The following is a 17,062-nucleotide window of genomic DNA, read 5'->3' as shown; positions in this document are numbered from 1 at the left end:
AATTAATAGAAGTTCATCATCACATTAGAACCAAAGTACATACATAGTTCTCATCTAACAACATATATATAGCTCTCCAGAGCATCTAATTAATTAAACCATACATTGAAACTATGTAAAACATTTCAATGCGAAAACAAATGCGATCATAATCGCAACCAAGGTAACAATTGATCCAACGGCATAATGATACCAAGCCTCGGTATGAATGGCATATTTTCTAATCTTTCTAATCTTCAAGCGCATTGCATCCATCTTGATCTTGTGATCATCGACGACATCCGCAACATGCAACTCCAATATCATCTTCTCCTCCTCAATTTTTTTTATTTTTTCCTTCAAGTAATTGTTTTCTTCTTCAACTAAATTTAACCTCTCGACAATAGGGTCGGTTAGAATTTCCGGTTCAACCACCTCCTAGATAAATAAAATCTATGTCACGTTGGTCGGTATATTTGTCATAAACAATAAATGAACCAAATAGTTATAAAAAGATAATATATACCACATCCGAATCATAGACAGGACGAGGGCCGACGGGGGCGGATACCAAAACCATCGCACTATGTAATAAGAAGGAATAATAAAAGTAACAAAATTAGACAAGTAACTATCTAAAGTAAGAATTTTTTCCTTTCAGAAAGAAGATAAGAACAAGAGGCTCACCACGGTGGTGCTGGCGACGAGATCGGCGCGGGCGATCGACGGCGGTGAAGACGGGGACGGGACGTGACGGACCGCTAAACCTAGACAAATCTCGGGGAAAATGGAGCTCGGAGGTCGAGTTTCGAGAGGACAAAGATTAACTAGTGTGGCTCAGACATTTCATCGAACACCTCATGTGCATAGGAGGTGAGCTAGAGCACCCAAATGCCCTCCCCTCGCCGGCCAGAAAAAACAGAGCACTCTGGAGTGCTCTGCTGTGGCGATGGGGTATATATAGGGAACTCATTGGTCCCGGTTGGTGGCACCAACCGGGACTAAAGGCCTTTGGTCCCGGTTGGTGCCACGAACCGGGACCAATGCCCCCTTTAGTCCCGGTTGGTGGCACCAACCGGGACCAAAGGCCTTGTGCTGCCCCGCGTCAAAAGTTTAGTCCCACCTCGCTAGTTGAGAGAGCTCGAGAGTGGTTTATAAGCGCTGCTGCGCCCACCCTCTCAAACTCCTCTCAACTGCAGGCTTTCGGGCCTAACTGTTCTCTTTGCCTGTGGGGCCTACTGGTCCTTCTGCGGGCCTGAATCCTGGCCCATGGATGGGTTTCTAGTCGTATTCAGGCCGTGGTGGCCCAGTAGGTGGCATAATTTTTTTCCTCTGTTTTTTTCTCTTTTGCTTTATTTGTTTTGTTTTGTTTCTACTTACAACAAAAACTTATTTATTTTATTTCTAATTACTTATGTATTTTACTTTAATTATTTTATTTTTATTTATTTTACTGCTGCTATTTTTATTTATTTTACTGCTGCTATTTTTACTTAATTTATTAAGGTTTATTTATTGTAGTTACTATAGTTTATTTTATTTTATTTTATTAAGGTTTACGAGCTGTGGGAGGGACGAGGGGTGGCGACGTGCTGTGGGACACGATGCAGGGGCCGAGGAGGGAATTTAGGGTTAAGTTTTTATACGGGAACGGTTAGACGGGCTTTAGCGGGCTTTCACCGGGCTTGTGGGGTTTTACCAGGTCATCGATGAGAGTTTCCAAAAATGTCATTAGAAATCCGTCATGGATTAACAGGTTTCTTGTAGTGATATGTCGAGCACAATGAGTGGTGATCCTCCGGCCTCCCACTCGCACGCAGCCGCCGCCACCCTCCCGCTCGCTCGCCGCCGCCGTCGTCACCAGTCCCGGCCATGGCGCCGCCGCTGCCGTCGTGCCCCTGAAGACCTATTCATCTTGCCTGAAGGTGATCCTGTGTCAGATCCTGCACGATACGTCATCACTACAACACGCCGGCGGCGGTGTATGAGGCGTCCATGGCCCTGGTGGCGCCTTCAAGGGAGGACGCATGATCTTCAAGGGAGGACAGGCCATCAGATTCATCCACTTGGTAGCGTCTTTGTTCATCCAGGTTTGACGATTCATCTTCTCATTATCTAGTCTCTCAGGGATGTCAAACGTACCCTCAACAACTAACGTCAGCATTTATTTTGTTCTGTAGTGAACCCCCTCGATGAATGCATGTCTGTTGCCGTGGCTAGAGAAAATTCTACATATCCACATCCTGATAACCAACAAGATAAGTAGCAGCTTTGATATGGAGGTATTTTCCTTCACTGCGTGCTTTTTCTTTGTGCCCTTTACTGTACTGTAGTAGCATTTGCTAAATTGCATTGAGAGAATAGGACGGCACAACAAGCTAGGGCTTCAAGAAAACCAACCAAATTCCTTTTTTTTGGGATCAACCAACCAAATTGCTGTAATAGCACGATCCGCAAGACCTAGAAGGGATCTACACATGACATCGGTGGCTTCTCCTCCGCCTGCTATTTGCCGCTTTGACACTGTTGACAGATCCGAGTTCCACCTGCTAGGCTCGAATGGTAGATGTTACGGGCAACTGTATGTGAATCCCACTCCAAGGGATCGCCCTTCTCTATCCCAGATATGGCGGTTATGGAGTTGATGGCTCGTGTTTTTTTTTCTTTTGCTTTATTTGTTTTGTTTTGTTTCTACTTACAACAAAAAGCTTATTTATTTTATTTCTAATTACTTATGTATTTTACTTTAATTATTTTATTTTTATTTATTTTACTGCTGCTATTTTTACTTAATTTATTAAGGTTTATTTATTGTAGTTACTATAGTTTATTTTATTTTATTTTATTAAGGTTTATTTAGTTTTATTTATTTTATTAAGGTTTATTTATTTTATAAATATAAAAAAATGAACATAGATGCGCTTATAGAGAAAATTAAACCTAAATTCATAGTAAATTTCTATGAAATTTACTGTGAATTTAGGTGAAATTCCCTGTATAAGGGCATCTATTTTCACTTTAAGAGAAGCTCAACAAGGCATAGAGGGACGGGCTTATAAACTGGTGTGAGCGCCCTTCGGTTGGCGAGGTGGGACTAAACACTGGCCGCAACTAGGACCAGCCCTTTAGTCCCGGTTTGTGGTATGAACCGAGACTAAAGGGTGGTGGGCCAGGAGCGTGGCCCATTGGTCCCAGTTTGTCCCACCAACCGGGACCAAAGGGTCTGGAAGAACCGGGACCAATGCCCCCACGAGGCCCGGCAGGCCCCTGGCCGCACGAACCGGGACCAATGCTCACATTAGTCCCGGTTCGTGACTGAACCGGGACTAATGTGAATATTGCCCTGTGACCAAAGCCCAGTTTTCTACTAGTGTATTCCTAGAAAACTTAATGATGGGTGGGAACCTACTATAAAGATTAGAATTAAAGATCATGAGTGTTTTGCTTTGTGTGATTTGGGTGCTAGTGTTTCCACGATTCCGAAAACTTTATGTGATATTCTAGGTTTCCATGATCTTGATGATTGCTCTTTAAATTTGCACCTTGCGGATTCCACCATTAAAAAGCCAATGGGAAGGATCAATGATGTTCTCATTGTTGCAAATAGAAATTTGGTGCCCGTAGATTTTATCGTTCTTGATATAGATTGCAATCTTTCTTGTCCTATTATTCTTGGTAGACCTTTCCTTAGAACGATTGGTGCGATTATTGATATGAAGGAAGGGAATATTAGATTCCAATTTCCATTAAGGAAAGGCATGGAGCACTTTCCAAGGAATAAAGTCAAATTACCTTATGAATCTATCATGCGAGCTACTTATGAATTTAGTGCCAAAGATGGCACTACTTAGATCTATCTTCGCTTTTATGCCTAGTTAGGGGCGTTAAACGATAGCGCTAGTTGGGAGGCAACCCAATTTTATTTGTGTTTTTTGTTTTTGTTTCTGTTTAGTAATAAATCTTGCATATACTCTCTGTTTATATGTGTTTTTATCTTTTAATTAGTATTTGTGCCAAGTAGAACATATAGGATAACCTATGATGATAGTTGATTTGATTCTGCTGAAAAACAGAAACTTTGCACGCACGAGAAATTTTTTAGTAAATCACAGAAACATGATCTTGCGTTGATTCTTTTTGATGATGATCAATAGACAAATTATCTAGGATTTCCTATTTTGGTAGAATTTTTGGAGTTCCAGAAGTTTGCGTTAGTTACAGATTACTACAGACTGTTCTGTTTTTGACAGATTCTGTTTTTAGTGTGTTATTTGCTTATTTTGATGCATCTATGGCTAGTAAAATAGTTTATAAACCATAGATAAGTTGGAATAAAGTAGGTTTAACACCAAAATAAATAAAGAATGAGTTCATTACAGTACCTTATGTGGTGGTTTTGTTTTCTTTCACTAACGGAGCTTACGAGATTTCTGTTGAGTTTTGTGTTGTGAAGTTTTCAAGTTTTGGGTAAAGCTTTGATGGACTATGGAATAAGGAGTGGCAAGAGCCTAAGCTTGGGGATGCCCAAGGCACCCCAAGATATTCAAGAATAGCCAAAAGCCTAAGCTTGGGGATGCCCCGGGAAGGCATCCCCTCTTTCGTCTTCGTTCATTGGTAACTTTACTTGGAGCTATATTTTTATTCACCACATGATATGTGTTTTGCTTGGAGTGTCGTGTATTATATTAGTCTTTGATCTTTAGTTTACCACAATCATCCTTGCTGTACACACCTTTTGGGAGAAGCCTACTTGATTAGAATTTGCTAGAATACTCTATGTGCTTCACTTATATCTTTTGAGCTTGATAGTTTTTGCTCTAGTGCTTCACTTATATCTTTTAGAGCACGACGGTGGATTAATTTTAAAGAAATTGCTAGCCTCTCATGCTTCACTTATATTATTTTGAGAGTCTTTTAGAACAGCATGGTATTTGCTTTGGTTACAAATTTGGTCCTAGAATGATGAGCATCCAAGTTGGGTATAATAAAAACTATCATAGAAAGTGAATTGGATGCTATGATCAATTTGATGCTTGATAATTGTTTTGAGATATGGAGGTAGTGATATTAAAGTCATGTTAGTTGAGGTGATTATGAAAAATACTTGTGTTGAGGTTTGTGATTCCCGTAGCATGCACGTATGGTGAACCGCTTCGTGATGAAGTCGGAGCACGATTTATTTATTGATTGTCTTCCTTATGAGTGGCGGTCGGGGACGAGCGATGGTCTTTTCCTACCAATCTATCCCCCTAGGAGCATGCGCGTAGTACTTTGTTTTGTATGACTTCTAGATTTTTGCAATAAGTATATGAGTTTTTTTGACTAATGTTGAGTCCATGGATTATACGCACTCTCACCCTTCCACCATTGCTAGCCTCTCTTGTGCCGCGCAACTTTCGCCGGTACCATACACCTACCATATACCTTCCTCAAAACAGCCACCATACCTACCTATCATGGCATTTCCATAGCCATTCCGAGATATATTGCCATGCAACCTTCCACCGTTCCGTTCATATGACACGCATTACTTTTGTCATATTGCTCTTTGCATGATCATGTAGTTGACATCGTATTTGTGGCAAGGCCGCCTTCATAATTTTCATACATGTCGCTCTTGATTCATTGCATATCCCGGTACACCACCGGAGGCATTCATATAGAGTCATATCTTGTTCTAGCTTTGAGTTGTAAATCCATAAAAGTGTGATGATCTTCATTATTAGAGCATTGTCCTAGTGAGGAAAGGATGCTGAAGACTATGATTCCCCCACAAGTCAGGATGAGACTTCGGACTTTACAAAAAGAAAAAAAAAGAGAAAAAAAGAGAAAGGCCAAAAAGAAAAGAAAAGAGGCCAAAGAAAAAACAGAAGAAAGAAAGAAAAAAAAGGAAAAAAATAAAAATGAGAGAAAAAGAGAGAAGGGACAATGCTACTATCTCTTTTTCCACACTTGTGCTTCAAAGTAGCACCGTGATATTCATGATAGAGAGTTTCATATGTTGTCACTTTCATATACTAGTGAGAATTTTTCATTATAGAACTTGGCTTGTATATTCCAATGATGGGCTTCCTCAAATTGCCCTAGGTCTTCGTGAGCAAGCAAGTTGGATGCACACCCACTTAGTTTCTTTTGTTGAGCTTTCATATATTTATAGCTCTAGTGCATCCGTTGCATGGCAATCCCTACTCACTCACATTGATATCTATTAATGGGCATCTCCATAGCCTGTTGATACGCCTAGTTGATGTGAGACTATCTTCTTCCTTTTTGTTCTTCTCCACAACCACCATTCTACTCCACATATAGTGCTATGTCCATGGCTCACGCTCATGTATTGCGTGAAAGTTGAAAGAGTTTGAGATTATTAAAGTATGAAACAATTGCTTGGCTTGTCATCGGGGTTGTGCATGATTAAATACTTTGTGTGATGAAGATAGAGCCTAGCCAGACTATATGATTTTATAGGGATAACTTTCTTTGGCCATGTTATTTTGAGAAGACATGATTACTTTGATTAGTATGCTTGAAGTATCATTATTTTTATGTCAATATGAACTTTTATTTTGTATCATTTGGATCTGAACATTCATGCCCCAATAAATAAAATTACATTGAGAATTATGCTAGGTAGCATTCCATATAAAAAATTCTGTTTTTATCATTTACCTACTCGAGGACGAGCAGGAATTAAGCTTGGGGATGCTTGATACGTCTCCAACGTATCTATAATTTTGATTGTTTCATGCTATTATATTACCCCTTTTGGATGTTTATGGGCTTTATTTTACACATTTATATCATTTTTGGGACTAACCTACTAACCGGAGGCCCAGCCCGTATTGCTGTTTTTTTTGCCTATTTCAGTATTTCGAAGAAAAGGAATATCAAATGGAGTCCAAACGGAATGAAACCTTCGGGAGCGTGATTTTTGGAACGAACGTGATCCAGAGGACTTGGAGTGCAAGTCAAGAAGCAGCCGAGGCAGCCATGAGAGGGTAGGGCGCCCCCCCCCCCTACAGGGCGCGCCCCCCTGTCTCGTGGGCCCCTCGGGCGGCCACCGACGTACTTCTTCCTCCTATATATACCTACGTACCCCGAAAACATCCAGGGAGCCACCGAAATACAATTTCCACCGCCGTAACCTTCTGTATCCGCGAGATCCCATCTTGGAGCCTTTGTCGGCGCTCCGTCGGAGGGGGAATCGATCACGGAGGGCTTCTACATCAACACCATAGCCCCTCCGATGAGTTGTCAGTAGTTTACCACAGACCTTCGGGTCCATAGTTATTAGCTAGATGGCTTCTTCTCTCTTTTTGGATCTCAATACAATGTTCTCCCCCTCTCTCGTGGAGATCTATTCGATGTAAACTCTTTTTGCGGTGTGTTTGTCGAGATCCGATGAATTGTGGGTTTATGATCAAGTTTATCTATGAGAAATATTTGAATCTCTTCTGAATTATTTTATGTATGATCGGTTATCTTTGCAAGTCTCTTCGAATTATCAGTTTGGTTTGGCCTACTAGATTGATCTTTCTTGCCATGGGAGAAGTGCTTAGCTTTGGGTTCAATCTTGCGGTGTCCTTACCCAGTGACAAAAAGGGTTGCAAGGCACGTATTGTATTATTGCCATCGAGGATAAAAAGATGGGGTTTATATCATATTGCATGAGTTTATCCCTCTACATCATGTCATCTTGCTTAATGCGTTACTCTATTCTTTATGAACTTAATACTCTAGATGCAGGCAGGAGTCGGTCGATGTGTTGAGTAATAGTAATAGATGCAGGCAGGAGTCGGTCTACTTGTTGTGGACGTGATTCCTATATACATGATCATGCCTAGATAATCTCATAATTATTCGCTTTTCTATCAATTGCTCGACAGTAATTTGTTCACCCACCATAATACTTTTGCTATCTTGAGAAAAGCCTCTGGTGAAACCTATGGCCCCCGGGTCTATCTTTTATTATATTTGCTTTCAATCTACTTTTATTTGCATCTTTACTTTTTGCATCTATATTATAAAATACCAAAAATATATTTATCTTATCATATTATCTCTATCAGATCTCACTTTTGCAAGTGGCCGTGAAGGGATTGACAACCCCTTTACTGCGTTGGTTGTGAGTTCTTTGTTTGTTTTTGTAGGTGCGTGGGACTTTCTAGGAGCTTCCTACTGGATTGATACCTTGGTTCTCAAAAACTGAGGGAAATACTTACGCTACTGTGTGGCATCACCCTTTCCTCTTCAAGGAAAACCAACGCAAGCTCAAGACGTAGCAAGAACCTATGACTGGGGCATAGGGAATGACTTTTCATTCTCTTTCTATTTTCTGCCATGGTCGGGTTTTGAGTCTTACTCAACTTCACACCTTGCAACACAGGCAAGAACTCCTTCTTTGACTGTTCCATTTTGAATTACTTCAAAATCTTATCAAGGTATGTACTCATTGAAAAATCTTATCAAGCGTCTTGATCTGTCTCTATAGATCTTGATGCTCAATGTGTAAGCAGCTTCACCGAGGTCTTTCTTTGAAAAACTCCTTTCAAACACTCCTTTATGCTTTCCAGAAAATTCTACATTATTTCTGATCAACAATATGTCATTCACATATACTTATCAGAAAGGCTGTAGTGCTCCCACTCACTTTCCTGTAAATACAGGCTTCACCGCAAGTCTGTATAAAACTATATGCTTTGATCAACTCATCAAAGCGTATATTCCAACTCCGAGATGCTTGCACCAGTCCGTAGATGGATCACTAGAGCTTGCACACTTTGTTAGCACCTTTAGGATTGACAAAACCTTCTGGTTGCATCATATACAACTCTTCTTTAATAAATCCATTAAGGAATGCAGTTTTGACATCCATTTGCCAGATTTCATAAAATGTGGCAATTGCTAGCATGATTCAGACAGACTTAAGCATCGATACGAGTGAGAAAATCTCATCGTATTCAACACCTTGAACTTGTCAAAAAACCTTTTGCGACAAGTCGAGCTTTGTAGATAGTAACACTACTATCAGTGTTTGTCTTCCTCTTGAAGATCCATTTATTTTCTATGGCTTGCCGATCATCGGGCAAGTCCACCAAAGTCCACACTTTGTTCTCATACATGGATCCCATCTTAGATTTCATGGCCTTTAAGCCATTTCGCGGAATCTGGGCTCATCATTGCTTCCTCATAGTTCGTAGGTTCATCATGGTCTAGTAACATGACTTCCAGAACAGGATTACAGATACCATTCTAGTGCAGACTATACTTTGGAAGACCTACGAGGTTCTGTAGTAACTTAATCTGAAGTTTCATGATCATCATCATTAGCTTCCTCACTAATTGGTGTAGGAATCACTGGAACTGATTTCTGTGATGAACTACTTTCCAATTCGGGAGAAGGTACAATTACCTTATCAAGCTTTACTTTCCTCCCACTCACTTCTTTCGAGAGAAACTCCTTCTCTAGAAAGGATCCATCTTAGCAATGAATATCTTGCTTTCGGATCTGTGATGGAAGGTGTACCCAACAGTTTCCTTTGGGTATTCTATGAAGACGCACTTCTCCAATTTGGATTCGAGCTTATCAGGTTGAAACTTTTTCACATAAGCATCGCAGCCCCAAACTTTAAGAAACGACAACTTTGGTTTCTTGCCAAACCACAGTTCATAAGGCGTCGTCTCAACGGATTTTGATGGTGCCCTATTTAAAGTGAATGCAGTTGTCTCTAATGCATAACCCCAAAACGATAGTGGTAAATCGGTAAGATACATCATAGATCGCACCATATCCAATAAAGTGCGGTTACGACGTTCGGACACACCATTACGCTGTGGTGTTCCATGTGGCGTGAGCTATGAAACTATTCCACATTGTTTTTAAATGAAGGCCAAACTCGTAACTCAAATATTCTCCTCTATGGTCAGATTGTAGAAACTTTATTTTCTTGTTACGATGATTCTCCACTTCACTCTGAAATTCTTTGAACTCTTCAAATGTTTCAGATTTGTGCTTCCTTAAGTAGATATACTCATATCTGCTCAAATCATCTGTGAAGGTCAGAAAATAACGATACCCGCCACGAGCATCAACACTCGTTGGACCGCATACAACGGTATGTATTATTTCCAACAAGTCAGTAGCTCGTTCCATTGTTCCGGAGAACGGAGTTTTAGTCATCTTGCCCAAAAGGCACGGTTCGCAAGCATCAAATGATTCATAACCAAGTGATTCCAAAAATCCATCTTTATGGAGTTTCTTCATGCGCTTTACACCGATATGACCCAAATGGCAGTGCCACAAATAAGTTGCACTATCATTATTAACTTTGCATCTTTTGGCATCAATATTATGAATATGTGTATCACTACGATCGAGATCCAACAAACTATTTTCATTGGTGTATGACCATCGAAGGTTTTATTCATGTAAACAGAACAACAATTATTCTCTGACTTTAAATGAATAATCGTATTGCAATAAACATGATCAAATCATATTCATGCTCAACGCAAATGCCAAATAACATTTATTTAGGTTTAACACTAATCCCGAAAGTATAGGGAGTGTGCGATGATGATCATATCAATCTTGGAACCACTTCCAACACACATCGTCACTTCACCCTCAACTAGTCTCTGTTTATTCTGTAACTCCTGTTTCGAGTTACTAATTTTTAGCAACCGAACAAGTATCAAATACCCAGGGGCTACTATCAACACTAGTAAGGTACACATCAATAACCTGTATATCAAATATACCCCTGTTCACTTTGCCATCCTTCTTATCCACCAAATATTCAGGGCATTTCCGCTTCCAGTGACCATTGCCTTTGCAGTAGAAGCACTCAGTTTTAGGCTTTAGTCTAGCTTTGGGCTTCTTCACGGAAGTGACAACTTGCTTGCCATTCTCCATGAAGTTCCCTTTCTTTCCCTTTTGCCCTTTTCTTGAAACTAGTGGTCTTATTAATCATCAACACTTGATGCTCTTTCTTGATTTCTACCTTCATCGATTTCATCATCATGAAAAGCTCGGGAATCGTTTTCGTCATCCCTTGCATACTATAACTCATCACGAAGTTCTACTAACTTGGTGATGGTGATTAGAGAACTCTGTCAATCACTATCTTATCTGGAAGATTAACTCCCACTTGATTCAAGCAATTGTAATACCCAGACAATCTAAGCACATGCTCAATGCTTGAGTTATTCACCTCCATCTTTTAGCTATAGAACTTGTTGGAGACTTCATATCTCTCAACTCGGGTATTTGCTTGAAATATTAACTTCAACTCCTGGAACATCTCATATGGTCCATGACGTTCGAAACGTCTTTGAAGTCTCGATTCTAAGCCGTTAAGCATGGTGCACTAAACTATCACGTAGTCATCATATTGAGCTAGCCAAACGTTCATAACGTCTACATCTGCTCCTGCAATAGGTTTGTCACCTAGCGGTGCATCAAGGACATAATTCTTTTGTGCAGCAATGAGGATAAAGCTCAGATCACGGACCCAGTCCGCATCATTGCTACTATCATCTTTCAACTTAGTTTTCTCTAGGAACACATATAAAACATAGGGAAGCAACAACGCGAGCTATTGATCTACAACATAATTTGCAAAATACTATCAGGACTAAGTTCCTGATAAATTAAAGTTCAATTAATCAAATTACTTAAGAACTCCCACTTAGATAGACATCCCTCTAATCATCTAAGTGATCACGTGATCCAAATCAACTAAACCATGTCTGATCATCACGTGAAATGGAGTAGTTTTCAATGGTGAACATCACTATGTTGATCATATCTACTATATGATTCACGCTCGACCTTTCGGTCTCAGTGTTCCAGGCCATATCTGCATATGTTAGGCTCGTCAAGTTTAACCCGAGTATTTCTGCGTGTGCAAAACTGGCTTGCACCCGTTGTATGTGAACGTAGAGCTTATCACACCCGATCATCACGTGGTGTCTCGGCACGACGAACTTTGGCAACGGTGCATACTCAGGGAGAACAATTATACCTTCAAATTTAGTGAGAGATCATCTTATAATGCTACCGTCAATCAAAGAAAAATAAGATGCATAAAAGATAAACATCACATGCAATCAATATAAGTGATATGATATGACCATCATCATCTTGTGCCTTTGATCTCCATCTCCAAAGCACCGTCATGATCACCATCGTCACCGGCGCGACACCTTGATCTCCATCGTAGCATCATTGTTGTCTCGCCAACTATTGCTTCTACGACTATCGCTACCGCTTAGTGATAAAGTAAGCAATTACATGGCGATTGCATTTCATACAATAAAGCGACAACCATATGGCTCCTGCCAGTTGCCGATAACTCTGTTACAAAACATGATTATCTCATAAAATAAAATATAGCATCATGTCTTGACCATATCACATCACAACATGCCCTGCAGAAACAAGTTAGACGTCCTCTACTTTGTTGTTGCAAGTTTTACGTGGCTGCTACGGGCTAAGCAAGAACCGTTCTTACCTACGCATCAAAAACCACAACGATATTTCGTCAAGTATGTGCTCTTTTAACCCTCACAAGGACCGGGCGTAGCCACACTCGATTCAACTAAAGTTGGAGAAACTGACACCCGCCAGCCACCTACGTGCGAAGCACGTCGGTAGAACCAGTCTCGCGTAAGCGTACACGTAATGTTGGTCCGGGCCGCTTCATCCAACAATACCGCCGAATCAAAGTATGACACGCTAGTAAGCAATATGACTAGTATCGCCCACAACTCACTTGTGTTCTACTCGTGCATATAACATCTACGCATAAACCTGGCTCGGATGCCACTGTTGGGGAACCTAGTAATTTCAAAAAAATTCCTACGCACACGCAAGATCATGGTGATGCATAGCAACGAGAGGGGAGAGTGTCGTCCATGTACCCTCGTAGACCGTAAGCGGAAGCGTTATGACAACGCGGTTGATGTAGTCGTACGTCTTCACGATCGACCGATCCTAGTACCGAACGTACGGCACCTCCGCGATCTGCACATGTTCAGCTCGGTGACGTCCAAACTCACGATCCAGTAGAGCTTCGAGGGAGAGTTCCATCAGCACGACGGCGTGATGACGGTGTTGATGAAGCTACCGACGCAGGGTTTCGCCTAAGCACCGCTACGATATGACCGAGGTGGATTATGGTGGAGGGGGGCACCGCACATGGCTAAAGATCAATGATCAACTTGTGTGTCCATGGGGTGCCCCCCTCCCCCGTATATAAAGGAGTGGAGGAGGGGAGGGGCCGGCCCTCTCTATGGCGCGCCCTAGGGGAGTCCTACTCCCACCGGGAGTAGGATTCCCCCCTTTCCCTAGTAGGAGTAGGAGAGGAAGGGAAGGAGGATTAGGAGAGAAGGAAAGGCCCCCCCAAACCCTTTCCAATTAGGCCTCCTGCCCAAGGGGGGCGCACCAGCCCCTTGTGGGCTGGTGTGCTTCCTTCTTATGGCCCATAAGGCCCATAACTTCTCCCGGAGGGTTCCGATAACCTCCCGGTACTCCGGAAAAATGTCTGAACCACTCGAAACCCTTTCGATGTCCAAACATAGTCATCCAATATATCGATCTTTATGTCTCGACCATTTCGAGACTCCTCGTCATGTCTGTGATCATATCCAGGACTCCGAACTACCTTCGGTACATCAAAACACATAAACTCATAATACCGGTCGTCACCGAACGTTAAGCGTGCGGACCCTACGGGTTCGAGAACTATGTAGACATGACCGAGTCATGTCTCTGGCCAATAACCAATAGCGGAACCTGGATGCTCATATTGGCTCCCACATATTCTACGAAGATCTTTATCGGTCAAACCGCATAACAACATACGTTGTTCCCTTTGTCATCGGTATGTTACTTGCCCGAGATTCGATCGTCGGTATCTCAATACCTAGTTCAATCTCGTTACCGGCAAGTCTCTTTACTCGTTCCGTAGTGCATCATCCCGCGATTAACTCATTAGTCACATTACTTGCAAGGCTTGTAGTGATGTGCATTACCGAGAAGGCCCAGAGATACCTCTCTGACAATCGGAGTGACAAATCCTAATCTTGATCTATGCCAACTCAACAAGTACCATCAGAGACACCTGTAGAGCACCTTTATAATCACCCAGTTACGTTGTGACGTCTGGTAGCACACAAAGTGTTCCTCCGGTATTCGGGAGTTGCATAATCTCATAGTCATAGGAACATGTATAAGTCATGAAGAAAGCAATAGCAACAAACTAAACGATCAAGTGCTAAGCTAACGGAATGGGTCAAGTCAATCACATCATTCTCTAATGATGTGATCCCGTAATCAAATGACAACTCATGTCTATGGTTAGGAAACACAACCATCTTTGATTCAACGAGCTAGTCAAGTAGAGGCATACTAGTGACACTTTGTTTGTCTATGTATTCACACATGTACTAAGTTCCCGGTTAATACAATTCCAGCATGAATAATAAACATTTATCATGGTATAAGGAAATATAAATAACAACTTTATTATTGCCTCTAGGGCATATTTCCTTCATCCATATCATGTCTACACACCATATGACTTCAAGTCCAACTGTAACCTACCTTATACAATAATATTCGACACAACTCTAATAAACTCCACCTTGGCGAATATTCTTCACCACCTTGAATTCATCCATGCGTCGAACCTCCATGTACATTGGACTTGAGATACGCCATGAGCACCGCTGCTACTCCCAGACTCCACGTGACTCCACATGCAACTGTAGTCCCTTCTCGTCTTCTTCATAGTCAACACTCGAGCAAAATTAAGTTCCTCATTACTCTAGTTTGTGCACCCAACTTTCGGAGTATCCGTTCAACCTCGTCACACACTGATCGCTGACCGCGTGAAAATGAACAACTCACTTATTGGACGCCACATATAAGAGTTACCTGAACTCAACATCACGCTCTTTCTTGACTGATTGTCTAAAACTTGAAGGAATTTCATCATAGCCTTGTGTCACCCTGAGTCAAATTCGTAGTTGTCTCACCCTTTTTCGGATAGTCTCTGACATGTCACATAGCTATAGCACTCCGTCTCCTTATGTACTTGTCATCCGCACTTTTCCATGTGCACTGAACACCACAGAATATATAGCCATGTACTCTCTCACCTTTTGACAACTTCAGACTTTCCGCCACCTTCTCAGATTCTCCATGGTCAACTTTTGTCCATCAACTAGCACCGATAGACCCAGTCACCAACTTGAATCTGGTACTCGCCAACACTGCTTCAGCACTCCTGCACACTTTGTCTGACCACATGTCTCACCATTAGTGCCTTCGTCTGTCGCTGTGTCTCGTGCTTGCGCACGCCTCGTCGCTATCACCGCGTCGAGCCTCCGTTGTCCTGGTCAAGTTTCCCAAGGCCGCGAACCCAAACCACTCAACCCCCACTACAGAGAACCACCGATTATCACTGACCGATGCCGAGTATCACGTCTCCAACAGACCACTGGTACCCAGTCTGAAACCACGTATCTCTCGCTTTCCCGCTGAAATAGGCTGCGATTCTCCGGATCCTTACGTCGCAGCCCCTCTATCAGCAAATAGTGAAATCTTCCATCAGACTCCAGCTCCACCTTCAACATGACTCCATGTAGGTTGCCATGCCCTGCGCCCCGTCGACTTCAATCTCTCTCATGTGTACAACGTCTTGAATCAACCCCGCGCCATAGTTTTGTCGAATCCGCACAAGCCCTTAGGCCTGCACCACGTGTTTTCACGCCCCAGAAGTTGGCCACCATCAGCATCATGCTCATATATTGTCGTCACTGAAATCACCGCCGTCTTCTGCTTTGACCGACATCCCCGTCGATCCGTCAGACTGTTCAGTCCAACCCAACCGAAGTTATCCGACTGCAACCATGCTTCACCCTACGTCATATCCGCCCCGCATCTCCGTGCATTGCTTAATGCCTTGTATATGCATGATCCTTCCGCGACGCACTCTAGACTTCTCCAAGCCTTATGCGCATGTCGTAGTCTTGCCATCAACCTGATAGGAACACGCTGTAGTTAGCAACACATCCAAAAGAAAAAAAAACTTCCGGGTAGCCTCCGTGGTGCACCAAGCATGTGCCACAACTCCCAATGTCATTATCTTTCCTGTTGCTATCCATGCCACGTAAACTCCATCACCATGTGCAGACTACTCTTTTTTTCAGCAACAAAATCTCGCGTTATCCTTGGCTTGGCTTTGCAGTACCGCCACATGAGCAGCTTCAGGTCACCTTCCTTACTGCGTGAGGCCTCCTTGTACAGCCGCCGTACATGCAGCAGCCCTGTCCGTCTTCGCGTCACGCTGGTCCTAGGAAACCCCGTGCACAATTCCAACGCGCGACCCCAAACAGATGTCTAGTTCATCCGCTTTTCGTTCGTTTGGGACAGGAAAACGGACAAGGCCGTCCGCTTGCGATCGTACGGGTATCGATGCGCCCAACGGGCACGCCTCGCCCCAAATCGTCCGGGGTCATGGGCTTCAAATCTTTGCCCAAAAAAAACTTGCAAACTCGCAAAAAAAAGAATATATAAACATAAAACTTTCATACGCCCATACGTCCATACTACCAAAGTTTAATGCACGTCTTAATTAAACCAAAACTTAATAAAAGACATAAAAAGGTAGATAAAGGCCCGTCGCCGGTGGCTGCCATCGTCTTCAGGAGTCGCCGTCCTACTCGTCGTCGTCGCTGCAGAGGTCAACGTAGTCCGGTGACTGCCACATGTGGGTTGGCGGCCCCTGCCAGACCGAAGGCGCCGTTGCCGCCTGCACTGGTGGCGCCTGCACCACCTCCTCCCGTGGCTCCTGCTCCTGCTCCGGCAAGTGCGGTGGCGTTGCTGACCATGGGCCGACTCCCACGGAGTCACCGTGCAGGATCGTCAGCTCCAGCGCTGGCCCACCAGACGAGGGTCCCACTAAATTGATACTGCAGTGTACACCAATGTAAGAGATCATCAACAGATATGACCCCGGCTTGAGCTGTGCGCATTGCCACGTCCCTGCACTTCACCTAACCAATCAGATCACCG

The sequence above is a fragment of the Triticum aestivum genome, chromosome 7D (assembly GCF_018294505.1).
Source record: "Triticum aestivum cultivar Chinese Spring chromosome 7D, IWGSC CS RefSeq v2.1, whole genome shotgun sequence".
Classification (NCBI taxonomy): Eukaryota; Viridiplantae; Streptophyta; class Magnoliopsida; order Poales; family Poaceae; genus Triticum; species Triticum aestivum.
This window is presented reverse-complemented; position numbering follows the sequence as displayed.